We start from the raw sequence: 26447 nt of genomic DNA, 5'->3' as shown, positions 1-26447 counted from the left end.
TGGGTTGCCACTTGGTCTAGGACTGACCCTGGCACCACTAAAACGTAGGCTACTAAAAAGAAGGTGAATCCAGGAGTATTCAGAGTTGACCGGGGTCATAACAATAAAGGGACAGCTAACTATATAGTTTAACTTTACAATGGCCTTGTAAGTGTTATGGTATATGTAGTTGATTGTGTTGTTGATACGTTATCAAACCTAATCTATCGCAATATGGACACAGCTAGTGCCTGATCTGTTAGACACCAGTTCTGCTAGAAATACCAAAAATAAGGAATGTACAGAGCTGTAACAAGGGCTCTTGGTGCCTGGGTAGGGTCAAAGGTCCTCATCCACGCTGATGTCTGCTTCAGGAAGTGGAAAGAATTCCAGGGGCATTGCTGCCAGACAGCTTCTGCTCACCCCTGACCTTGCAGAGCCTGGGGCAGTTGCCACATGGAGGTTTTGCCTAAAACTTTGTTAGGTTTGCTTTTTGTTTTCATACAGGGACAATTAATTTGTCACTGACAGCCCCAGTAAGAAAAATGCATATCAGAGTTATGAGAACTGCCCTCCTCCTCTGTGGTCCAATGATTCTTGCCACTGATTGGCTGCTTTAAGCAACTGAGTGGTAGGAAAATGCTCCTGTTTAATCACTGAGAATGTCCTCTGTGCAAACACATGGGAGTGTGAACAGAGCCCCACCTGCTGCATTCCCAGAGCCTGCGCTTCAGCTTAGACTGGAGGTGGGTGTTGAGGGGTCGGGGGACGGGTCAAATGCATTCAGAAGGATTCTGCGCAATCCCCCAATGCATTTGCAAAAGGGACATCATAAACATTTAAAAAGGACCACACAGCTATCATATGCATTACTGTCCAAATATGTCTGATTTATGGACTCTCTGTTGTAGTAGCCACAGAGAGAATTTCCTATTCACCCTTGCTGAGTGGTTACATGATGGAAAAAAATGGTACTAAGTTACTTGTGAACATCAATTTCACCATCTTATACACTTTCTTTTTATGTCACTTAAAGTTAATTATGTTTTACAAAATTGGAAAGAGACATCGGGAATAAAAGGCCCATGCAAAGTTTACGTGTATATATATAACAATAACATAGTGTTACAGCCAGGAAATTCAATGTACAGAGAATGGTTCGAGTTAAATATGTTTACAACGTTTTCTGGTATAAATTCTTTTCTGGTACACACAGAGCCGGCCTTAGGTGTTCTGGCGCCCTGTGCGGACTACTCCTCTGGCGCCCCCATCCCAAAAAAAGAAAGGAATAAAAACTTGTAACAAAACCCCAATCACTATATACTACACCAAACATTGATGTGGTGTAGGCCTACCACTTCATTGTCTGGCTTAGTAGTAGGGATGCACCGAAACGAATTCTGGACTGAAACCGAAAGTGCAGCATTTACCTGGCCAAAACCGAATATGACCCCCCCACCCCATAAAAAAATCTAACACTTTTATTTAAAGTAAGTAACACACCAAAATAGGACAAAACAATTAAATTATATATATATATATATATATATATATATATGATTAACAGCAATCACATTCCTATCATGCCCAGGCATACCCAGATTCCAGGATTTACTCGCAGACTTGGCATGATAGGAGTATGATTGCCCTATCTACCCCTTCTCACTCTCTTCTGCCCTATCTACCCCTTCTCACTCCCTTCTCCCTATCTACCCCCTTTCCCCTGTCTCACTCCCTTCTCCCTATCTACCCCCTCCTAACTATCTACCCTTTCCCTCTTTGAAGTTCACTTACCTTTCAGGAGTCCTGCGGTGGGGGTGCAAGGCCTCTGCCTCCCAGCTCTGTATGGAACAGTATAGAGTGATGGGAGTTATGATGTACTTTTAGAGCATAATTAGATCATGAAAAAGACATTGGAAATGGTACAGCATAACACCCATCACTCTCACACACTTACCAATCCACACATATACCAATCCACACGCATATACCAATCCACACGCATATACCAATCCACACGCATATACCAATCCACACATATACACTAATCCACACGCATATACCAATCCACACGCATATACCAATCCACACGCATATACCAATCCACACGCATATACCAATCCACACGCATATACCAATCCACACGCATATACCAATCCACACGCATATACCAATCCACACATATATACCAATCCACACATATACACCAATCCACACATATATACCAATCCACACATATACAATCCACACATATATACCAATCCACACATATATACCAATCCACACATATATACCAATCCACTGAATACTTTCCTACCTTTCCTCTTTTCTCCTTACAGCTCCTTTTCCTCCTCTTCGCTCCTCTTCTTCAGTTCTTCTGTCTTCTCTGTCTTCTTCCGGGTCAGAGGGCACGGACAGCGGTGGGCGCGGCTTCAGTGTTGTGCGCCGGGATCTGACAACAAACCCCGGCGCACAGCAGCTGTTGCCGCGCGGATCACAAGGGAACGGTATCGGAGGTCTTTAACAGACCTCCGGCTCCCTTGAGTGAGTTTAAGCCGGGTTCAAGGGAGATCCTTGAACCGGCTTAAAATCACTCAAGGGAGCCGGAGGTCTGTTAAAGACCTCCGATACCGCTCCCTTGCGAGCCTGCTCCTCCAGCGGCGGACATTACTGTCCGTCTCTGGAGGGGTGCCGGGTGCCCCCCTGATGAGCGGCACCCGGTGCGGACCGCCCCCCCCCCGCTAGGTACGCTGCTGGCGGCGGACCCCGCGGCGGCGGCGGACCCCGCGGCGGCGGCGGACCGCGCGGCGGCGCCCCCTGGAGTGTGGTGCCCTGTGCGGTCGCACAGGTCGCACACCCCAAAGGCCGGCCCTGGGTACACATAACAATACATTTACAAGCAGTAACATCAGTTTGGTACTTAACCCCTTCAGTTCCAGGGGTTTTTGGTACCTCAAGTCCCGGAGCAATTTTGCCATTTTTGCAGTATGTCGGTTCAGCGATTATTCTCCTTTCCTGTGAATAGTGTACCCATGTAAACTATATATATTGTTTTTTAAAGGAGAGATAGAGCTTTCTTTTGATACCATAGTTAGATGATTAGCTGAAAATTTAGGATGAGAATTTTAGTAAAAACTAGCGAAAATTAGAAAAAAAACCCCTAAGTTTTTATATATTTTCCCTCTAAATCTTTACAAAATTAGGTAAAGTAATAGAAAATCCCTTCCAAGTTTATAAATTCATGTGTCCTGATTTCAGAAATACCTAATTTATATAGATTTTCCATACTTTCCCAGCACTTTTAAGGTGTACATTATTCGTATCATTTTTATGATTATGGCTTAATGGGTTTGGGGGTTGTGAACAGGGGCAGGAGGGTTATACTTTTTAGATGTTGTGTTAGGGCAATGGGATGTAAGGGTTTTTATTATTATTATTATTATTATTATTATTATCTTTTTTATCAAATTTTTTTATTAAATTTTTTGTATTTTTAAATTTTTTTAAATTTTTTTTATATATATATATTTTTTTAAATGGTTAGAGGTCCTCTTAGGGACCTCTTTAACATGTTATTAATGCCAGTGATGTCACAATGACATTACGTAGCTCACTTTATTGTTCTTTTTTAATTATTATTAAAAAAAAAAAATTATTATTGTATTATTTTAATGATTTTTTTTTTTTTTAAATCGCTAACCATTTTTTTTCTTAGTTTTGTTTTTCAGCATGGGAGAAGAGTGAGAAACATGGTCTCACTCTCCTGCGATCCCCCTGCACCCGTGATCTCTATGCAAGTCCCCTGCAAGGGATATCCTGTCCTCCGATGACCTTCTGGGTGACGTCAGCAGTGACGCGACCCGGAAAGGAAATGCACGGTCGCGCATTCGGGCATTTAAAAATGTAATAATTTTCCGGCATTCTTGCAGCAGAGATCGGGCAGCAGAAAGCTGCTCTCCTGTGTAGCGGCAGCGATGTGTCATTGGCGCTGCAAGAAGGGCAGGACGTACCGGTATGTCCATAGGGGATTCTTGGAATACGTTTTTTGGACGTGGGGTTAAGCTGTTAACAAGATGTATACAATGCAACAATCCTTGGCAACTAAAAGTTTTAAAGGAGAACAGAGAAGTAGAAGGAAAAAAGCGGTGAGAGGAAAGCAACGAGAGGGGAGATGAAATTAAGTTTATCCAGATTGCTAACAGTCCTAATGTACCAAGGGGTTCGATGAACCCTCTTGGAATAATATGAAATGTAGAGGCATAAAATTCGTCCCAGCCTTCCCAGGTTTGTTGAAAAATATGAGCAGTATCGTTTCTGATTATGGGTCATCTCTTTATAAATTCGAGTTGTTGTGAGCAAACATAAAACCTCCTGAATTGATTGAGGGGAGCTAGACTTCCACTTTTTGGCAATACAAGTCTTTGCTGCAATAAGAATGGATAAGTAACTTTCGATGAGGAGCAGGTAGGTCTTCAGGGAAAATGTCTAGAAGAATTACTTTGATCCAGTTCGGAATAGTAAAGGGGATCAGAAGACTGATGAGATCAAAGATTTCTGCCCAATATTGTTGGATTTCTTTTTAATGTATGCTGGGGCTGTCACTTTGGAAAATTAGCATTTGCTAAAGCAATTTTACAGATCTTTACTCTGAATAAACCTATGTGATGGTATTAGCATGATAAAATAAGCAAATGATACATACTGAAAAGAAATGTCTTTTGTGTATACTTCAGGTAAGACATCTTAACTGAATTCTCAGGATGTGTGTTATTATTCCTCCCTATTATTTTATCATTGTTGCTAAGTTGCTTGAATGATTCAAGTAGACTTCGTAAGGGAAAAGAGAAAGGAGATAACCTCAGGAAAGGAAAATTATTGTATAGTACTGGCTTTGCCATGTGCTGCCACGAATCCCTGCTTCCATGAGCTGAATTTTCCAAAAAAAGGCAATGATTGACAAACAAAAAGCACAAGCTAAGTAGCTATATATATCTATAAAACTGTATACAGCATATATATTTGCCACAAACTGCGAGGGCAACAATTCCTCTTCACATGAATGGGTAATAAATTCTGCTTCCTAACATTACTGGGAGAGATATAGCAAACTAAATACATCTTGGTTTTCTAGTCATGTACTTTCTGAGCCTTTCAATGCCTGAATAAGAAATATTATTGAATGAAAAGAAATAGGGAACCATCAAAGCCATTAAACAAGCATTAATTTTATATAATAATTATGAGTTAGGGATGTGATTTCAATTATGCATGTCCTATGTTCTTAAAAGTGAAATTTAGAGTAGAATATGAGCAATTTAGCAAATTCTAAGCCAGTCTAATTATCACACACATTACCAATACTCTTATTTCAGTATATGTCTAGGTATAGACAAAAAACTAATCTGCAAATTGTTGTATTTGTATTAATCAAACATTTGTAAACAGCATTGTAAGTACTCTGAGCAGTGTCTTTGGTTGGCTGAGGATCATGTGCATAGTGAAGCAAGGCCACACAAGGAAAAGACTCAAGGTAGAAAGGTCTAGAAACAGGCAATGTCAAAAACATATGATCAATGATATAGTAGGCCGAATATGGAGAGCGGTCACAAGCCAAGGGTCCAATTTGGAGATATCAGCAGTACAATAGAGAGTGCAGAATCAATGTCAACTGATAAGCCAAAGTCAAACCAGAAATCTATTAGGAACCCATAGCAACAGCCCAAATGAGAATGCAGACACAGAGTTCATTATCAAGCCAGACAGGCAAAGGTTAAACAATATTTCTAATACCCAAGGAATAGGACATCTGCTGAGACCACTTGAAGGAGATGTATACTTATGCCAGGTAAATTAGCCACTTTAACATAGGAACACCAATGATGCCAACCACAGCATCTAGTACCTGATGCCCATGTGTCCTGGACGTGCTCGGTTGTGTACCACACAGAGTTCATGCTGGGGAACAGGAAGGAGAACCACAATGCATGATACACCTCACCAGTTACATGATACTTGTATGTATTTCTGGAGAATAACAGTGCTAAGCATACATTATTTGATTAAAGATGTGAAACTGAATTAACTACAGCTGTAGGAGGAGGGCCCCCCGAGGAAAATGTATCAGAGAGCTCCAAATTTTCATTTGCATTTCGTTGCTCTCACTCAGTCTCACACTCTCACTTTTGCTTACACTCTGTTTCTCAGTGTCTCCCTACCTTCTATGCTGACTGCTTCCACGCCCCTGTCTCTTTGCCTCTTCTTGTACTTCTGTCTTCTTTTTTCTGTCTTCTTTCTTCATTCCTTTCTTCTGGTATCAGCTCCGTTATCCAGGTACTTCCGCTGACCCTCTTATAGAAACTGACCCTCCTAACTAGCTGTTCATTATTTGAAAAAAAAAATAGCGACAGTGAAAAGAGGTATGTGCCATCCAAGACATCCTTTTCGCCTCCCTTCTTTTTTTTGTAAAAGTTTATTTGTTGGTCCACATGAAATACAGTGTACGAAGAGAGTTATACTACATACCATTTTAAAGCGTTTAAATATTGCAGACCCTGTTAGCCAGGAGATCATAAATCTCCCTTAAATGCCGGGATTTTTCCAGGGGCAAGATATCACCCCACCTTTCCCCTCTCCCACAATGATACCTCCTTACTTCATCCCCATAGCCTACCTTTGTTGGCCCAGGATAGGGGTTTCCTGGAGGGAGGCAAATGTTAGTTATCCAAAATTATTTGACCACGGTAATAGTAGCTACAGACCATCATGATCATGCACAACATGAGAACCTTAGTTTACAATAGCTGGGGTGGTAAAGATTAGCCACAACTACTCCAGTCTACAATTTCAGTGGTGACTGTATATAACGGACGTTGCTGTTAGTGTGTATACCACCACAACTATAATTCCCAAAAAGCTCAACTAGCAATATGTCTGCTGAATATCATTGTAGATGCAGTCAACTTAGTGTTTGTACTGTAGACTTAGTGTAGCGTCTCAAAGCCCAATCAGCAGTTACCAGCTACTATTCCTAGAATAATCATTAGACTGGAGTAAAAAAGGCTTAGAACTAAAATAGGACACTTGATAGATTTGCAGCAGTAACAATCTTGCGGTAACATTTGGCGCTTGAATTGCTATTATTACATTTCTCATGATGTTCAACCAACCAAATGGATGGCTGAGAATCATGAGATGTGCATTCTACAGCAGCTGCCATACCAATCCATAATGATATAAAAGCTAACATCTGACACTCTAGTTGTTGAGTACTCACTTCCCCATGATACTTTACATACTAGACTAGCTGAGACCCATGGGAAATATAGTACAGACAGCTAGAGTATTCATTAATCTTACCTGGAATACAAACTTGAAATAAACTTGAATAATCTTGTGCCTGCAGCCTGCAAACTCTGCGTCTGCCCTGTGAAGAAGTAGCTACCAGAGTGAAGGGGGATACCAGCTAGAGGTAAAGAGCAGCCCTCTGACAGCAAGGGGTGTACAGAATTAATTAAAAAAATAAAAGGTGTTTATTTCTGCACTCTATATCAAGTCAGCCTTTTCTAAACATCCTACTGTTGCCCCCTCCCGTGCTGCCAGTGGACCTTTTTGAATTTTTGTGTGTGGGGGGACAAGTGCCTCCTCTTGCCCCCTCTGGATGCCCATGCTAAAATGAACTTGTTCCATGCTGGCATTTAGCAATAACATCCTCTGTCACTTGGTGCTTAGTGAGCCAGAAACCCTAGGATTGGCCCCACGAACCAAACTTGAAAAAAATGGCTGAAATAGTGTTTAGACAGAAAACTTTTAAAATAACTTTGGCTTCTCTGATAGAAGCTAAATGTATTTTGTTTCCCTTAGCATTTTCAGAAAATGAAGCGTATCTGCTGAGATAGGTTGTAGTGTGGGCATCGTCAGTAGGTGTCTCAGCTGAGACCAGGGACTGATGGAGCGATAGAGCGATCCTTTCTCTCTGCTCCTGCAGCAAGGATCACTCATTTTGGCTCACAAACAGATGGGAACAGTAGTGATGAGTGACCATCTGACCGCATCAGTGTCTGCAAGCAGCAACCTCTGGTCACCCTAAAAAAACTATACAACTTATTCTGTTTTATGGAGGAAAAATGTACCCTGACAAGGCAATGGCGATCCAGTTTGGCTTCTTGAAGGAATTACCAGGAAAGTGATCTACCTGAAATAAATGGGCGCTCTTTCTGTGTATGTGCATGGGGTCTTGTTAGCCCACTGGAAATCTCATGTGAGCCAGAGCGGGCTGACATTTGGCTCAATGCATCTCCTGCATGCTAAGGAGCTTGGGGGTAAGCGCAAATGCCAAGAGGGGACTTGATCAATGAGTCCACCCACAAATTTGCATGGGGAAAAAAAGTTAATTTCAAAGGTCACACTAAGCTGACATATACATCTATACATATGATGGCTGGAGTATATCTTTCAAATAAATGTAATCATTTTGTCACATTTTATATGTAGATAGTTTGTAAATTAATGAATTGAAATGCAGCGGGTTCCATCTCTGTAAGCCCTTCTGTGCTTTGCATTACACACTGCTTTCCAGCCAAAGGCTTTATTTCACATAACTCATTCCGTAAGAACTGTTTTAGCATTGCTTATTATTTGATGTAAAGCACTACATACTGTGAATTGGTTATTGCTTTCTTCCATAAATTATTTTTAAAAAGCTTTTTTTTGGATGTAATACATTATCATGCCATCATAACTAGCCATTTGTGAGGTGGGAAGTGTGGGTAGAGTCAATACTAAAAATAAACAGAAGTTTATTTGTGTTTCAGATACATTTTCTTGCAACTATAGTCCTAAAAGAAGCAATTTCTAAAATAAATATTGCTCTCTTGACGGTTGAACATCTATACATTACCTGTTAATGCATAACTGTACCCCGGCTCTAGGAACATCTATAGGGCAAATAGCACCCTAATTTGGAATGGGAGAGTAGGTATTAATATATTAATGCAAGATGATTCTTAAAAAAAATGCAAACACAATGACACCACTTTCTGATGGGAAACAAACTTGCTCTATGTAAAAAAAAATAAAAAAAGAAGGGGGGTCAATTCCTCAAAACACAATGTTATTGGAGACCAAAATGAAAGGAAAATGAATTAATATGAAAATGTTAGAACTATGGGGAATGCAACAGTGTAAGGTGATTAATTTAAGCAGCACAGTATCTCACGGCACCTACAATAAATAAGTATGCTTATGTTCCTACTCTCATCTTGCTCTATATTTTACGTAAAACCTTAAGTTACTCATTGAAACAAGTCAGGTTTTGGGGTTAAAGGGAGCAAATCTTTTCATGGCTTTTGTTCTTCCACCTTTGAATTTAATAGCTTGATTTAGGGCTGTTTCATGCTACAATGCTAGATATACACACAGATCCAAATCTATGCTTTTCTTTTGCAGAGAGAGCAGCATTGTTAATATAACAGTGGCAATAAGAGCCAACATATTTATTGTAGCTACATGAGATACTGTAACAGTACTATTTTAAATTAATGACGTTTTGGCTTCTATTGTAGCCGCTGTGAGATGCTTTACTCTGTTGCTCTCCCCGTAGTTTTAACCATTTGTTATATGTTAGGGATATAGAACTGGTTAAAAAGGTAATTAAGTCAGTAAGTGACCGTATCACTTAATCACACCACAGCGTACACCATGAGAACGGCCAAACACCTTTACCACCAATTAGACTAAAGAAATAATACAAAACAATGTTAGAATGTGCCGTTGCTACAGAGAATCCTGATTATAGCTAATTAGGATGGAAACTAGCAACAATCTTTCCAAGTCACCTATATAAGCTCCCGCTAAATTGTTAAACGTTGCCTGTGTATAGATGTTGGTTGCAGTACAACGCACTGCTAAGGACAGTGGGTATAGGAGAAGAGCATTGCACACTAAAGTACACACAATACACCTTTGCACATATCACAAATATGGCATCCATAAATGTTAACAAATCTGAAATCTTAGTCTCTTAGTGGCACAGCCAACACCAATTATGTGCCATTCATATATACACGTTAAATAAACGTATTATTGTTTTAAAATAAAGTAGATGTTTTCTATAGTTTCTTGATCAAACTATTTTGTCCCCATCTGCTCTGCCTGTTGCTAATTTCCGACATCACAGAGAAGGTGTTCGCTTGGAGGTCTTCTAGTTTAAAGGGGACTGGGAATGGTTGTAGGAGGTCAGACTGCTGTGATGTAATACATAGAGGAAGGCTTTGGAAGAATGACATGACTCTGTGCTAAACAACTCTATAAACATTTTAATGCAGTTTTAAGTGACAAGGAACATTGAAGAGAAAATAAAATGACATATAGGTTTATTTTACAATTTTTTATATGATAATGCACCTTAGAGGTAACAGCACCACAACACTTACCATTTTCTATGACATACACAATAGATGATGTTTAATGGCTACTGTATTTATTGATTGTTTAAACTGGGCTATTTAAAGAGTTTTCATTTGACATGACCATGCAGAAACCCAATAGATCATTACAGCAAAAAAAGTAGCAGTGAATCACCAAATTTGCAAATAAGATTAACTCTATAGGCCGTGTCATGGAAGGTACATTTCTTCGGGATCTTGTCATTCACCAGTAAGGTAAGAATGAGCATTAGTATATCACATTTTATATAGTCTTCCCCTTATAAAGTATTTTATTTTCCTAGACCTGTATCTATTATAATGTAAAACCAGTGTTTTGGGAACACTACTTCAGGCATTAATATAACTAAATAGTTTCGTATATATTTTTTTAACAAGCATAAAACAAATAAAGTGCAAAAATAAGAGTTGGCAGTCTGGCTGCATAGATATAGAAAACTCAAAGTTAATTTGAATAAACAATTTTTACTTGTATGATATTACATGTATGATATCTGATCACAGGAACCCAGAATTATGCTGCTCAGGACCGACATTTGTCAAGTAATATTTCATACATAATTATTTTTATCTATAACAGGCTGGCAATACTGAGTGTCAGTGATGTATGGACCTTTAATCCTCCCTGTAAGCTATCTATGCTGTGAACTGAGTGATACATTCTCAACTGCCATCCACACTGGAATTGTTGTATGACAAATGTCAATAAGGAGTAATGGCGGTCTATGCTGCAATACAAATCTGGGTCTTAATATCCATATGTTGGTATTTGTGAAATAGGAACTGTGAACAATGTGATCCCGGAATATGTTTTGTTATGATGGCATATGCTGGTGTTACTCCTTACTCTGTTAAGGTTGAATGACTACTATTATTATCATGAAAGCTGGCATTAAACGCAGAATGACAGTTATATTCGTCATTCAACAAAGTGAGCGCCGTCTGGAACAATGCTTGCTGATCACAAGGAGATCAGTGCTGCTGGCTGCCTAGGGACAGAAACGATTTAAATGTGCTGACAAAACAGTAACTGAGTGCTTTAACATGTTTAGAATAAACCTAAGTAGATTTGCCATTTGATTCCTTCCTTCCTTGGGAGACTTGATTGCATTCAAAAGAAACACAGGCACTTCTAATAAACTTTTTTTTTCAATTCCAATGGCAACAGTGACTTCCAACTTACCTTTGCCTGCTTTTGCGTCACATAAAAATTATGTATTCCTTGAAATAGTATGAATGGGGCAAAATAAGACATAATTAAATAATTATTTCTGATCGGGTATTAACTAGTTCTAAAAACATCATTTCAATTTACTTCTAAAGATGTTAAATTTACCAGAGCAGTTGATGCCGTAGAAGAGCTATGGCTTGATAATACCTCTGTATGGGTTGTGCTTCAGTTTGTTGACGCAATCACTTTAATAGCTCCCAGGAACATTGAGTACTACTAAATAATTTCAACATTTTACTAGCACAGTGGGGAACTCCACAAAACAAAAAATAAACCATTTTCCATCATTATGGTAGCTCCTCGCAGATGAAGTGGTAAATGCTCAAACTATCTTTACTAAGATTGAGTTTTGTTGAAACTGTTTGAATACACAATCAATAAGTGTAACACAACCTCATCAGGTGCTCCTATCAGTCTAGTGACACATGCTATGCTGCTCTCACCTGGAGGGGTATGAGTACTGATGTGACTATGAAGCTAGATGACACGCTTACTAGTGAACAGTCTCCTGCAACAACATTTACACCTGTTCATTAAACACGAGGCACTCTGGTAGGCTGGCCAAGGAGGTTTGGAGGCCCGCAACTATACTTACGCTTTAGAAAAAACAGCTAAATCTAAATATAAATTTTCCAAAGTGTGTGTTTTCTGGCTATGACATTTCCATCTGGTCCCAATTTTAATGATGAGCTTTAAGTTGCCAATAGAGATTGAACTCTGCATAGTAAGTGAATTGACCTTTAAAGCTTGGCATTATTTAATAAAAAAACTATAATAGCCTATACAAGACTGTTAGAAAGGGGGAAACTGAGATCCCTTTCTTATGTATACCCTTGAATGAAACACCTCCTGTGTTTGTCATGGAACTCGTAATGGAATAATTAGAGGTAAATGAGACACACAACCACCTAGTGGACAACCATTTTGGATTAAGAGTTGCTATACCTGAAATGTCTGCGAATTGAGGATAACACCATAAGTACAGTTCTCCATAGTGTGGATGGGTCAGTTGGGGAAATCAGCGATGCAAGGTCCATTGAGCAGCAGCACATCTGGGAGTCTGATTGCCCAATGGCCTGGTTTTACGGTGCTCTGTTGCCTACCCTGGACTGTACAGATCTCATGCCCCTTCACAACTTCATCACCAAAGATGAGTTCCCATTCTCTTAAGAAAACACAGGGCAGTGAGACAGGCTCACAAATTGCTTGGGAGAGTTGGTAGTAGTCTATTTTGTCATCTGAAAAGATATGTCAAAACAAGATAAACCATTGCAATGTAATCGTCATTAGCCTGCCAAGGAAATGTCCAGTTTCGCACCTGTTTGTGGGAAGGTGGGAAGGTATATCACCTTAATCCCACCTTCTGTACAGAACATGAGCAGAAGGTATTTTAGGGTCTAAAACCTCAAGGTCTCAAACCTTATCATGTATGGTAATTTGTTTTCTCTATCATTTACATACTGAAAAGGACATATAGTCCATCGAGTTCAACCATTCCACAAACTTGTTGATCCAGAAGAAGGCAAAAACCCACTGAGACAGTAATGTCATCTCAAGGGGAAAAAAATTCCTTCTTGACTTCAAGGGAGTCGGACTCACAGTGGATCAACATTACCTTATCTACTTTTACTCGTGATAACCTTGTATGCATTTCATATCAAGAAAACATCCAAACATTTTTAGAATATATTAATTGACTTGACCAAAACAACTTCAAATGACAATCTATTTCACAATTTAACTATTCTAACGGTAAAAAAAATCCTCTCTATGTTTAAGTCAAAAGCTCCTCATGTTGGGATGGCCTTGTGTTGTCTGGAAGGTATGATTGATAAAGAGATCTCCAAAAGATCTCTGTATTGGCTTTGAAAGTATTTGTAAAGGTTTATCATATCCCCACAAAAAGATTTACAAGATGAAATCAACATAAATTGTGGAAAATCTTGGCTATAATACAAATGGGTCAATTGAAGAATGGGTTCATATTATACAGTTGTAAAATAAAGCATAGCATGCATATCAATTCTTTCTCTGTACAACTGTATGTATATACTAAGGTACATATTAAGGCGACAGCAGATTTTGTACGAGTTCCAGGAAAACATTTCCTTCTCTTTATCCATAATATACATTTGAACTTATTCTATATGAAATGACAAGGCTACCTAGCAGTTATCTCCCACTGCAGTCATTTTAGTAAGAGGAATTTATATAAAGCATTGATTTCCCATTTAATAAGAGCAGTTCTACAATCTCCGTCAACATCAACAACTCAAAGAAAGAAGTCAAATTAAACGTGATGCATGTCATAGGACACATAGCAACTGTGTGACCTGCAATTACTTTTTTCTACGGGTAAAATTGGGCTGACTGTATACATTGGAAGCATGTAATACCCATATGCTGCTTAGTGGCAGAATTTCATTGTGTATGAAAAGGATGTGCAAGTATGGAAAACTAAAGACTCCTAGGATATTCTTATGCCAAACAAGCTGCAAGATAACAGACCGCAGTGTAATAAACATATAGAAAAAACATCTAAACATAGGATGTTTTTTTCTGTTCCCAAGTTTTGGTAAGTTCCCAAAGTTTGTTATGATAGGAATTCCACTGGAATATTGCTATGTCAATATAGTCAGTTGTAGTAGGTCGGAATGAATTTATATGGACGTGAGAAAAAAATTCTGTATTAATCCACAGGTGCTTTGCAGGGGTCCACAATTGAATGGTTAGTACTTTTTATATAGTGTCCAATAGACTTGGGCACCAGGGGGCTCTTCGTGTTCGTCTTCGTGCTCGTCTTCGGGGAAAAAAAAATCTTCGTATTCCGCGAATATTCGCCCGTTCCTGTCTTCTCTTCGGGCGAATATTCGCGGACATTCTTCGTGCTCGTTTAATCTTCGTTTTCCTCCTGGTTGCCTAGCAGGGGTTAATACGGGGTTAATAACACATCACAGCAGCAGCAGCTGCCGTGAAGGTACGTGTGTGCAGCTCTATTGGTCGTTTCGGCAGGGGGCTGGTCTGGCATCAACGAGTGAATTGCAGAACTGCAGAATGCACTTCATTCGTTGATGGCAGGCGAGCCCCCTGCCGAAACGACCAATAGAGTTGCACACACATACCGAGGTGTACTGTCCATAGATGTTTAATAAAAGAATAGGGAATATTTTACATTTTTAAATTGATTTTGGACCACTTTACATGCCTAACATTTGCTACCTATTTACAATGGCATACTTTGCAACAACCCAACTTACTTATTGGACAGGACTGGAAAATAGCAGGACTGTCCACCAAAATCTTGGGTGTGTTGGCAGGTATGCTGATGGAAAAATGTTGGACAAGAACTAAAAAATAGCTTAGGGTTAATGTACGGTTATGTTTAAGATTAGTAGCAGTGCACTGGTTTGGTTAAAGATGGATTATGTCTAAATAATAATAATTTAATTTTAATGTTTTTTTTTTAAAAAAAATAGGGGTTTATTTAAATGTATTTTAAAGTTAGATTTATTATTTAGTACTTGATTATATTTATTAAATGTTTATAGTAGCGTTACCTACCGAGCTATAACTACCTATGTGTATTTGCATTTTGCATACCTAGTTTAGCTAAATTAGATGGGACAGGACTGGAAAAAAGCAGGACTGTCCCTGAAAAAGTTGGGTCTGTTGGCAGGTATGTGGATGGAAAAATGTTATAGGGTGAAGTGTGAGTTATAGTGTTAATGTAATGCTATTAGTGAGTGAAGGCCAGGGCAAATAACAAGGAAAAGGTCCTTGTGTTTTGTGCATTGTAAGTGTGTGTGTATGTGTGTTATGTGTGATGTCACTGTGTGTTATATGTGTTATATGTGTTATTGTGTGTGTTATGTTTGGTTGGTTGTGTATCAGAAGGAAAATAATGAAATGGAAAAGGAAATGGGAAAGGCAAATGAGTGGGCAATTGGCGACCCGCTCACCTGTTTCACCCCAGGGCAAAGCACCCAAACACTGTCAGTCTTAGACGTTTGGCAGCAGACTTCCAGAGCTCAGACACAAGGCCCTAGCGTAAGCTGGCCACTCCGGCGGAGGTAGCAGGCGTTGCCACACCGCAAACAGAGGCAGCCAGGGGGGAGAAACTGCCCTTACCATTAGGGACATTTTGGGCATGACTCTAGCCAGGAAGCGAACTGGCAGAGAAGAGATGCTGGCACCACCACCAGCAGCAGCATTGAAAAGGCGAATGAGTGGGCAATTGGCGACCCACTCACCTGTTTCACCCCAGGGCAAAGCACCCAAACACTGTCAGTCTTAGACGTTTGGCAGCAGACTTCCAGAGCTCAGACACAAGGCCCTAGCGTAAGCTGGCCACTCCGGCGGAGGTAGCAGGCGTTGCCACACCGCAGACAGAGGCAGCCAGGGGGGAGAAACTGCCCTTACAATTAGGGACATTTTGGGCATGACTCTAGCCAGGAAGCGAACTGGCAGAGAAGAGATGCTGGCACCACCACCACCACCACCACCACCAGCAGCATTGAAAAATTGGAAAGGCGAATGAGAGGGCAATTGGCGACCCGCTCACCTGTTTCACCCCAGGGCAAAGCACCCAAACACTGTCAGTCTTAGACGTTTGGCAGCAGACTTCCAGAGCTCAGACACAAGGCCCTAGCGTAAGCTGGCCACTCCGGCGGAGGTAGCAGGCGTTGCCACACCGCAGACAGAGGCAGCCAGGGGGGAGAAACTGCCCTTACAATTAGGGACATTTGAGGCATGACACTAGCCAGGAAGCGAACTGGCAGAGAAGAGATGCTGGCACCACCACCAGCAGCAGCATTGAAAAGGCGAATGAGTGGGCAATTGGCGACCCACTCACCTGTTTCACCCCAGGGCAAAGCACCCAAACACTGTCAGTCTTAGACGTTTGGCAGCAGACTTCCAGAGCTCAGACACAAGGCCCTAGCGTAAGCTGGCCACTCCGGCGGAGGTAGCAGGCGTTGCCACACCGCAAACAGAGGCAGCCAGGGGGGAGAAACTGCCCTTACCATTAGGGACATTTTGGGCATGACTCTAGCCAGGAAGCGAACTGGCAGAGAAGAGATGCTGGCACCACCACCACCACCACCACCACCACCACCAGCAGCATTGAAAAATTGGAAAGGCGAATGAGAGGGCAATTGGCGACCCGCTCACCTGTTTCACCCCAGGGCAAAGCACCCAAACACTGTCAGTCTTAGACGTTTGGCAGCAGACTTCCAGAGCTCAGACACAAGGCCCTAGTGTAAGCTGGCCACTCCGGCGGAGGTAGCAGGCGTTGCCACACCGCAAACAGACGCAGCCAGAGGGGAGAAACTGCCCTTACCACTAGGGACATTTTGGGCATGACTCTAGCCAGGAAGCGAACTGGCAGAGAAGAGATGCTGGCACCACCACCACCACCAGCAGCAGCATTGAAAAATGGGAAAGGCGAATGAGTGGGCAATTGGCGACCCACTCACCTGTTTCACCCCAGGGCAAAGCACCCAAACACTGTCAGTCTTAGACGTTTGGCAGCAGACTTCCAGAGCTCAGACACTAGGCCCTAGCGTAAGCTGGCCACTCCGGCGGAGGTAGCAGGCGTTGCCACACCGCAGACAGAGGCAGCCAGGGGGGAGAAACTGCCCTTACCATTAGGGACATTTGATTCATGACACTAGCCAGGAAGCGAACTGGCATCGAAGAGACACTGGCACCACCACCAGCAGCAGCAGCAGCAGAATTGGGAAAGGCGAATGAGTGGGCAATTGGCGACCCACTCACCTGTTTCACCCCAGAGCAAAGCATCCAAACACTGTCAGTCCTTGGCGTTTGGGAGCGGACTTCCAGAGCTCAGACACAAGGCCCTAGCGTAAGCTGGCTACATTGGCGGAGGTAGCAGGCGTTGCCACACCGCAGCAAGTGCAACCAGGGGGGAGAAACTGCCCTTACCATAAGGGACATTTGAGGCATGACACTAGCCAGGAAGCGAACTGGCAGAGAAGAGACACTGGCACCACCACCAGCAGCAGCAGCATTGGAAAAGGCGAATGAGTGGGCAATTGACGACCCGCTCACCTGTTTCACCCCAGGGCAAAGCATCCAAGCACTGTCAGTCCTTGGCGTTTGGGAGCAGACCTACAGAACTCAGACACAAGGCCCTAGCGTAAGCTGGCTACACCGGCGGAGGTAGCAGGCGTTGCCACACCGCAGCAAGTGCAACCAGGGGGGAGAAACTACCCTTACCATCAGGGACATTCGAGGCATGACACTAGCCAGGAAGCGAACTGGCATTGAAGAGAGACACTGGCACCACCACCAGCAGCAGCAGAATTGGGAAAGGCGAATGAGTGGGCAATTGACGACCCGCTCACCTGTTTCACCCCAGGGCAAAGCATCCAAGCACTGTCAGTCCTTGGCGTTTGGGAGCAGACCTACAGAACTCAGACACAAGGCCCTAGCATAAGCTAGCTACACCGGCGGAGGTAGCAGGTGTTGCCACACCGCAGCAAGTGCAACCAGGGGGGAGAAACTACCCTTTCCATTAGGGACATCTGAGGCATGATTTCAGCCAGGAAGCGAACTGGCAAAAGATACTGGCACCACCACCAGCAGCAGCGTTGGAAACGGAAAAAGGTGAATGAGTGGGCAATTGACGACCCACTCACCTGTTTCACCCCAGGGCAAAGCATCCAAAGACTGTCAGTCCTAGGCGTTTGGGAGCGGACTTACAGAGCTCAGACACTAGGCCCTAGCGTAAATTGGCTACACCAGCGGAGGTAGCAGGCATTGCCACACCGCAGCAAGTGCAACCAGGGGGAGAAACTACCTTAAACATTAGAGAGAAAAAATTTAACTTTCCAAGCTAAGAGCTGGGTAACCCAATTTGGGCAGATTGAATTTAAGAAAGGCAATCTGCTCCATCAGATGAGGTGCCATGCGTGAGCGCTGTGGACTCAGTATGTTTCCAGTCATAGAAAACACGCGCTCACTTTGAACAGTGGTTGGCGGACATGATAGAAGCTGCTGCGCAACCCATGAGAGTGCAGGCCACACACTCTTCTTTTCATCCCAGTAGCTAAGAGGATCAACATTAGGAGCAGAAGGAACTTCACAGAGGTAAAGTTTGACCATTTCAGCAGCACTACTCTCCTTTCTGCTGCTAGCTCTGTCAGATGGTCCAACTATACTGCCAAGTGCCTCTTCCCAAAACGCAGCTGCTCCACTCAGCTGTGTTGTGCTGCTTGTGGCACTGCTGCTGATGCTGCTGCTAGGGGTAGCAGACCACATCATCTCTTCCTCCTCCTGCACCTCACCCTCCTCGGACAGCATTCCCATTTTACGCTGCCAGTCACGCACCTTGTTGACCAATTGCTCCCGGTAGCTACTGAGAACATTGAATTTCAAAGCTAGCTTTCCCTTAATTCTTGGATCACAAAGGCACGCTAGCATCATTTCGGGACTCTCTTCCATTCGCTTGCGAAGGTGTACTTTTAGCAGATCCTTCAGCTTCCTGACTATGGCTGCTACGTCAGGATGTAGAGTGCCACCTTGAACAGCCTCACGGTTTCCAAGGAACACATCCATCTTGCTGCCTAGATGGGAGAACACTGGGATTACCTGGGCCAGACTGGCAGTGTTTGAGCTTAAATTTTCTGTGGCATCCCTGAATGGTTTAAGGACTGCCACTAGCTGGGCGATCACTGTCCAATCCTCCCTATTCAATGGAGAGGTAATCCCAATATTGTGCTCTGAGGCAAGATTATGGATTGCCCTCTGCTGCTCCAAAATCCTCTCTAGCATGTCTAACGTGGAGTTCCACCGTGTACTGACATCCTGACGTAGGCAGTGTACGGGAAGACCTGACCTCTCTTGCTCTTCCCTCAAAAGTTGGCTAGCCTTAACACTATGGTGAAAGTGCCCAGCGATCTTTCTGCAGCGGGACAGAACTACTGCTGCCACATTAGTTCCTTCTGACATTGCTGCCTTCACTACAAGATGGATGATGTGGGCTGCACAGCGCACACCAACAATATGACCATCTCGCAGCGCTTTCACCATATTGGCACCTCCGTCAGTTACCACAAAACCAACTTCAACATTGGTGCCCGCCTCTGCTCCCACCCAAAGGCTAAACATTTTCCTAATCGCATGCAGAATATTTTGGGAAGTGTGCTTTTCATCCATCACTTCTGCATGGAGAAGGAATGATCGGTAGCCTGCTGCAGCAACTTCCTTAGACACACCGGGCTGCCACCAGTGTGCTGTCAAAGAAAGAAAGGCATGCTGGGCGCTAGGTGCACTCCACAAATCTGTAGTGAAATGAACACACTGACCAGCAGCCTTGGAAAGCTCCTCTTTCACTGCTGCAACACAGGACCGATACAGCGAGGGGACAATGTTCCTGCTGAAAGTGGAACGTGACGGAACTGTGTATTGTGGAGCCACAGCCGCCATCAATTGTTTGAAAGGCTCCCCTTCAATCATGGAGAAGGATGCCCCTCCAACAGCAATGAACTGACCAATAAGTCGCGTTACTTTATTGGCCTGCTGTTTGGGCATCGTTCTCTTGGAGTGGAATGCCCCAAATTCTTCCAGGGTGGGCTGGGCATGCAGTGCTCCAACCTGCCTTGGTCTCTGGCTGCCAGCACTAGTTGCTGCTGCTGCTGCTGCTGCTGCTATTGGCTCAGAAGAAGAAGCTGTTGGGGTTTTTCTACGGCCACCAGCTATGCTGCCTGCACTAAGTTTTACCTCTGCATCTTTCCCCAATAGCACAGCGTTGTGTTGAGTGCTGAGGTGATGCTTCATGCTAGCACTGGTAAAATGGCCAGACACTTTCCCTCTGCTTATTAGCTTCCCACAATGTTTGCACTTTCCATAGCGCCCTTCTTCAACATTTTCAAAGTGCTCCCAAATTGGGGCGCGCATAGCCTTGGAGTGTGCCTTGGGTGCTGCTCTTACTGCTCGGGGTGGATGAACAGAGGCAGAACTAGTGGTGGTGGGACTGGTGGTAACAGTACTGGCCATAGTGGGACTGCTAATTGCTTTAGATTTGCTAGGTTTTGCTGCTGCTGCTGGTGATGGTGATGATCGTAGCGGAGAAGGTGGAGGCTCAGGGGAAAATTGTGCACTAGTCATTTGGACACTGCTCCCTGAGGAATCTGATTCCTGACCACTCATCTCCTCTACTTCCTCTGGCTCATAGTCTAGCTCTTCATTAGCCAGATCGAATGGAATTCCTGCTAGGCTGGAGCTAAGACTGATATCGTCGTGAGACTCGTGACTAGTAGTAGTGCGAGCAGGAAGAATAGACTCTGCACTTGGCCTCTCAGTCTCAGGCTCCTCTGCTACCTCGCTAGGTGGAGTTCCACTATGTGTAGCCCTCTCTCTAACTGTCTTTACAAAAATTTTGTAAGGACTTGGTGGCTTGCTAGAGGTACTAGGAGGACATGGCGTGGCGGTACCAGTGGGAACAGTAGGCGCAGCACTAGTGGTGGTAGAGGCGGGGGTGGTGGTGGTGGTGGTTTTCCCTACAAAGGAATGAGATCGCTTTGGTTTGGGACCCCTCTGAGTCTTGCTGCTAATTTGGCTCTGCTTGGTACCTTGCATGCTGCTGGTGGATGGGGAAGATGCTGCTTGGGGCAAAAGGCACTTCTTTTTAGTCACTGGGCTGGTACTACTTGTGCTACCCTTTAACTTTGAACGTGCTTCTGGTGCTTTAGGCTTTCCGTAAAAAACCATAGAGCTTGTGGGCCTAGCCGCACTACTACTGCCTGCTTTTGGTGCCTTTCCTTTACTTGATGATCCTTCAAGCAATGCTTCCCCAAATGATAAGCGAGAGCTTGGCCTACTTGGCCGACTAGACTGACGCAAAGGCTGCATCGTGGTGCTGGTGGTGGTGCTGGTGGTGGTGGTGGTGGTGGTAGATGGAGCTTGTCCCTCCTTAGTCCCAAAAGGAGGATCCATTTCAAATTTTGTGTTGTGTGTGTAGTGTAGTGTAGTGTAGTGTTTAAAAAACTATAAAAAAAAAAATAAAAAAATAAAAATAAAAAAAAGGAAAAACGAATTAAAGACAAAAAAATTAGAGGAAGTTCTCTTCAGTGCTACTGCTTAAAAAGTAAAACTATGCACTACTGCACTGTGCTGTGTGCAATCTGCCAAAATCCTAAAGTTATTGAAATTATTAACTCAAGATTAACTATTTAATAACTAGCAGTATTTTATTTTTAATTTGAATTTACACGGGCCTAAGAGCTTAGCCTACCACTATGCTAGCCTAAAGCTATATTTCCTTACTATAAGTCTACCTCTAGGCAGACGCTCTCAAACCCACTAAGCTAAAGTGAGGTTAAATCAGATTCAGTATATGATTTATTAATTAATATTAAGTTATATAATATTAATAGATTAGAACTAATTTACTTATATATTATGTATTATAGATAGAAGAATATAGATTATGAATTAGAATTTAGAATTAGAATTACTTATATTATAGATTATGAATTAGAATATTATTATTTATAATATATTATAGATTAAGATTAAAGAAGATTAGAATTATTTTAGTACTACAGCTAGTAGCTTGAAGCTTTGCTTAGTACAGCTCGTCACAGTCAATTTTTCTTGAAAAGAATTAGAAATAAAATAAAATGTCACAGCAAAACGGTTATCTTCACTGCTTGCTGCACTCACTAGCCCAACAAGTTCACTTCACTGATGGACTGAGGTGAGCAAAACACTAAGGGTACTTTTAATAAAATTGAAATAAAATGTAAAATAAATGAGAAAATCTTTGCAAAACAGTTAACGTCACTGCTTGCTGATCAAAAAAAAACACAGCACTTATGCGGCTGCACTCACTAGCCCAACAAGTTCACTTCACTGATGGACTGAGGTGAGCAAAACAAATGAAATAAAATGAAAGATTAATTAAGAAAAATTGACTTGGTCTCTTACTGTTGCTAAAACAAAGCACAAACTATAGAGCTGCAGCACCAGTACTAATAAGATTAGCTGAACTATACGCTAGTAGTAATTAATTAATATTATTACTTTTATTTATAGCTAATTTAATTAACTATTAAGATAAGAAAGAATTAGAGAATTATTGATATTACTGATTTTAGATTAGACACTAGTAGATGTTCTGAATGTCTACAGTACACTCTACACTAGTATACTATTACTAACTATAACTGACAAATATATATATAATTTTATAATGAATTCAATTATTAATTATATTAATTAATATTACTGATTTTAAATTAGACACTAGTAGATGAATGTCTACAGTACACTCTACACTAGTATACTATAGTATATATATATATATGACTGACAAATATATATATATATATATAATATTATAATGAACTATTAAATTATAGATTCTATTAAATTGTAATTTATAAATTCTATTTAATTTATTTAAGCAGGACAGGCAATAGGCACTAGTGCCAGCCCAGGGCAAGGGCACCCCAGTGCCACTGAGGCACTGGGTGCACTGTCAACTCAACAGCACTTACACTAAAGTTGATGACAAATTAATTTTAAAAAAATTAAATTAATCAAATTATTATTATTAAATATATTAATTAAGTAGCACTGAAGTGAGGATGAAGTACACAGTGAGAAATGGCAGGCTAAGGCTTACCAGTCTCACACAGAACAGAACAATCTCTCTCTGTAACGCTCGGATGCAGCACAGCAGTGTTGCCAAAGCAGTCACAGCGAAAAATGAATGGATCTCTCAGGCAAGCTCTGGTCTTATAAAGGCGCCTTCAGAATTCAAAAAACAGCAGCACAGCACAGGCATCCAGCTGGCACTCGTGGCAGGTCCTTTGGAATGTCCCCATCGCGGGTGATGGGCAGTACGTGCGCGGGCGAACCACGCCCCTTCCTTTATAGTACGCCTCCCTGGAGGCAACGTAACGTGGATACGTTATGTCATCTGTTGGGGCGGAGCTTGGGGAAGGCGGCAGATTCAAAAGCTGAGCACTGACTGCCATTCAGTGCTCGATTATTGGTCTGGCTGAGCTGTTCCCATTGTGTTTCTGAAGGTTTCTGATTTTTGCTTGATCCTGACTTTGCTGCCTTCTCCACTCCTGACCCGGATTGTATGACTATTCTCTCCGTTGCTGATTTCTGCTTGTCCCTGACTTCGCTGCCTTCTCCACTCCTGACCCGGATCGTATGACTTTTCTCTCCGTTGCTGATTTCTGCTTGTCCCTGACTTCGCTGCCTTCTCCACTCCTGACCCGGATCGTATGACTTTTCTCTCCGTTGCTGATTTCTGCTTGTCCCTGACTTCGCTGCCTTCTCCACTCCTGACCTGGCTTGTCTGACTATTCGTAAAGCTTCCAGTGTTTGTTACCAGTGCCATATCTGCATACTGGGTTCCTCACCTGTATTTCTGAAACCCCTTGTGACAATGGCTATTGTACTGGAAAATTAAGGGCCTTACGTGCCAATCTTTGACCTTCACAATAAAGACACAACTGCTTGTTGTTTACCTCATAGAGTGGAATTTTCGATACTAAAAAAAGACTATGCACGAGGCATCAATCCATTCTTCACATTGTGAATTGATCATATGGGCTGTTACGCTCAGTATATACTATATATAGGGGCAGATGGCTGACTGAGTCTGGAATTCATTATCTCCTTTGTAAAACTAGAGGTCTTTACTTTTTTAGGGTAAGTATATCCCTGGGGCATAATAAAGTTGGGGATACCACGACAAGCCAGAGTTTTGTAATGTTTTTAGCCAAGCTTTAAGATTGGGTCATGATAAAAAGACCTGTGATGAGGAATACCTGAAATCCAAGATGGAGACAGCAAAGACTGAAAGGTGAATCATATCATGTATAACAGATATGTGTTTCTTAGCTCTCAGGTGTTAGATGATGCTATCTGTGGTTTAATGATCTAGTTAAAGCCTCAAAATAATTTCTAATACCCCAGGATGTAAAAAAGGCAGAACCTAGAGGAACCCAGTCCTTTGATGGATTCTTTGTTATGTTTCAAGCAGACATCGCAGGGCTTCAGTTCTGTGGTGTTTCAGGATATAACTGTGACATTCAGGCCCGGACTGGCCATCGGGCGTACTGGGCATTTTCCCGGTGGGCCGGGCGGCCCAGGGCCGGATTGACGTAGGGGCTGATGGAGCTGCAGCTGCAGGCCCCTACCTTAAAATAGGCTCAGTCAGGACCGGACTGACTGGGCCTATGCGGCCACATTAACGCAGGGCATAAGGGGCACCTACCCCTTAAGCCCGCAGCAACTGCGACCAGGTCCGCCACTCTAGGGGGCCGGGCAGCCCCAACCAGGGCCGGCCTTAGGGGTGTGCGGCCGCACAGGGCTTAAATTAAAACATCGGGGGGGTTTTTTTTGTTTACTTTATTTAACATCCTTCATGTTAAATAAAGTTTGTTTAACTTTATTTAACATGTAGGACATTAAATAAAGTAAAAAAAAAAAACAACAAAAAAACCCCGATGTTTTAATTTATGCCCTGTGCGGCCGCGCACCCCTAAGGCCAGCCCTGGTGGGGGCTGCCCGGCCCCCTAAAGTGCCGGACCCGGTCGCAGTTGCTGCTTACTCCGGTAACAAGGTAAGTAGGGTAAGGGTGGGGGGTGCAGTGAGAAGGGGCAGAGGGGGGAGAGGGGTTAGATAGAAAGGGGTAGAGGGGATAGATAGTGAGAGGGGGTACATATTGAGAAATGGGGAAGAGGGTACATAGTGATAAGGGGGAACATAGTTAGAAGGGGCAGATAAGAAGGGGATGGGGAGAGGGGGTAGTGTGAATGCGTACAAGAATGAATGAGTAAATGTGTGGATGAAGTGTGTGAATGCGTATGAGAATTAATGAAATCATGTGTGGAGGAATTGCTTGAATGATTTGTGAGACCGCATTAATGAATATGTGTTAATGATTTGTGTGAATGAGTGAGTAAGTGTTTGTGTCTATCATGAATGTTTAAGTGATTTGGGGAAATGCAAAGATGGTACATGAAGGGTGGTCTTTAATAAATAAATAAATAAATAAATATGGGCTGCTCGGGCCTATTTGTTGTCCCAGTCCAGGCCTGGTGACATTGATGATAAAATGCCAACGATTCAATAATCTAAGCAACATGACAAAGTGTGTGGCTCCCAGAATAGGTTGGTTCTAATCTGTTTTCTTATGATAATAACAGTGAAAACTTGCCATAAAATAAATGTAGTATTATTAAAGGAAATGTCACGCACAAGTAGTAAGGAGACACCGTGGTCAGGTAGGACTCCAGGACAGAACAGTTCATACAAGCCGAGATCAGGATTCTGGAGAGTAGGATAGTCGATAAACGTAGCCGAGTTCAGGATTCAGGAGTTCAGGATAAACAATAAACGAGCCGAGGTCAGGATACAGGAAAACAACGTAGTCAGGCAAGCCAGGGTCAAACACAGGAATCAGGAAGGTAAACGCTATCTGGGTGCTAGCACAAGGCATAGACAACCATCAGAAGGCAAGGTGTAACTGGTCTGAGGGGTTTAAATGGAGAACCGCGGAGGAAGTCAGAATCTCCCATCAGTCCCTCATGACATCACTTCTAGTGTCCGGGAATCGCGACCATCTTGAGGGTGGCGTAATCTTCCTTCATAAAGGCCTGCAGTTGGTGAGTTCGCCACTAGAGGCTCTCCTGCGCGGCACTTCGGAGGACGGCAGGGGAAGTGATCGTGTGGTGGAGGGGGGTCTCCCTCTCCTTCGTGGCGGCTGCTGCGGAGGTGGCCGTGTGTTGGAGGGAGGTCTCCCTCTC

At 42.7% G+C, this 26447-nt stretch overlaps 1 protein-coding gene across 1 annotated transcript in view; it reads right to left on the bottom strand.

The window, feature by feature from the left end:
* Nucleotides 1–26447, bottom strand: part of LOC149298729 (staphylococcal nuclease domain-containing protein 1) — a 356956-nt gene that overhangs the window by 329385 nt on the left and 1124 nt on the right. The window lies entirely within an intron of this gene.

The sequence above is a fragment of the Sceloporus occidentalis genome, unplaced genomic scaffold (assembly GCF_023333645.1).
Source record: "Sceloporus occidentalis isolate IW3139 unplaced genomic scaffold, rSceOcc1.0.p SCAF_31, whole genome shotgun sequence".
NCBI classification, from domain to species: domain Eukaryota; kingdom Metazoa; phylum Chordata; class Lepidosauria; order Squamata; family Phrynosomatidae; genus Sceloporus; species Sceloporus occidentalis.
Note: the sequence above shows the minus strand (reverse complement) of the source record. Positions and strands in the feature narration are given on the sequence as shown.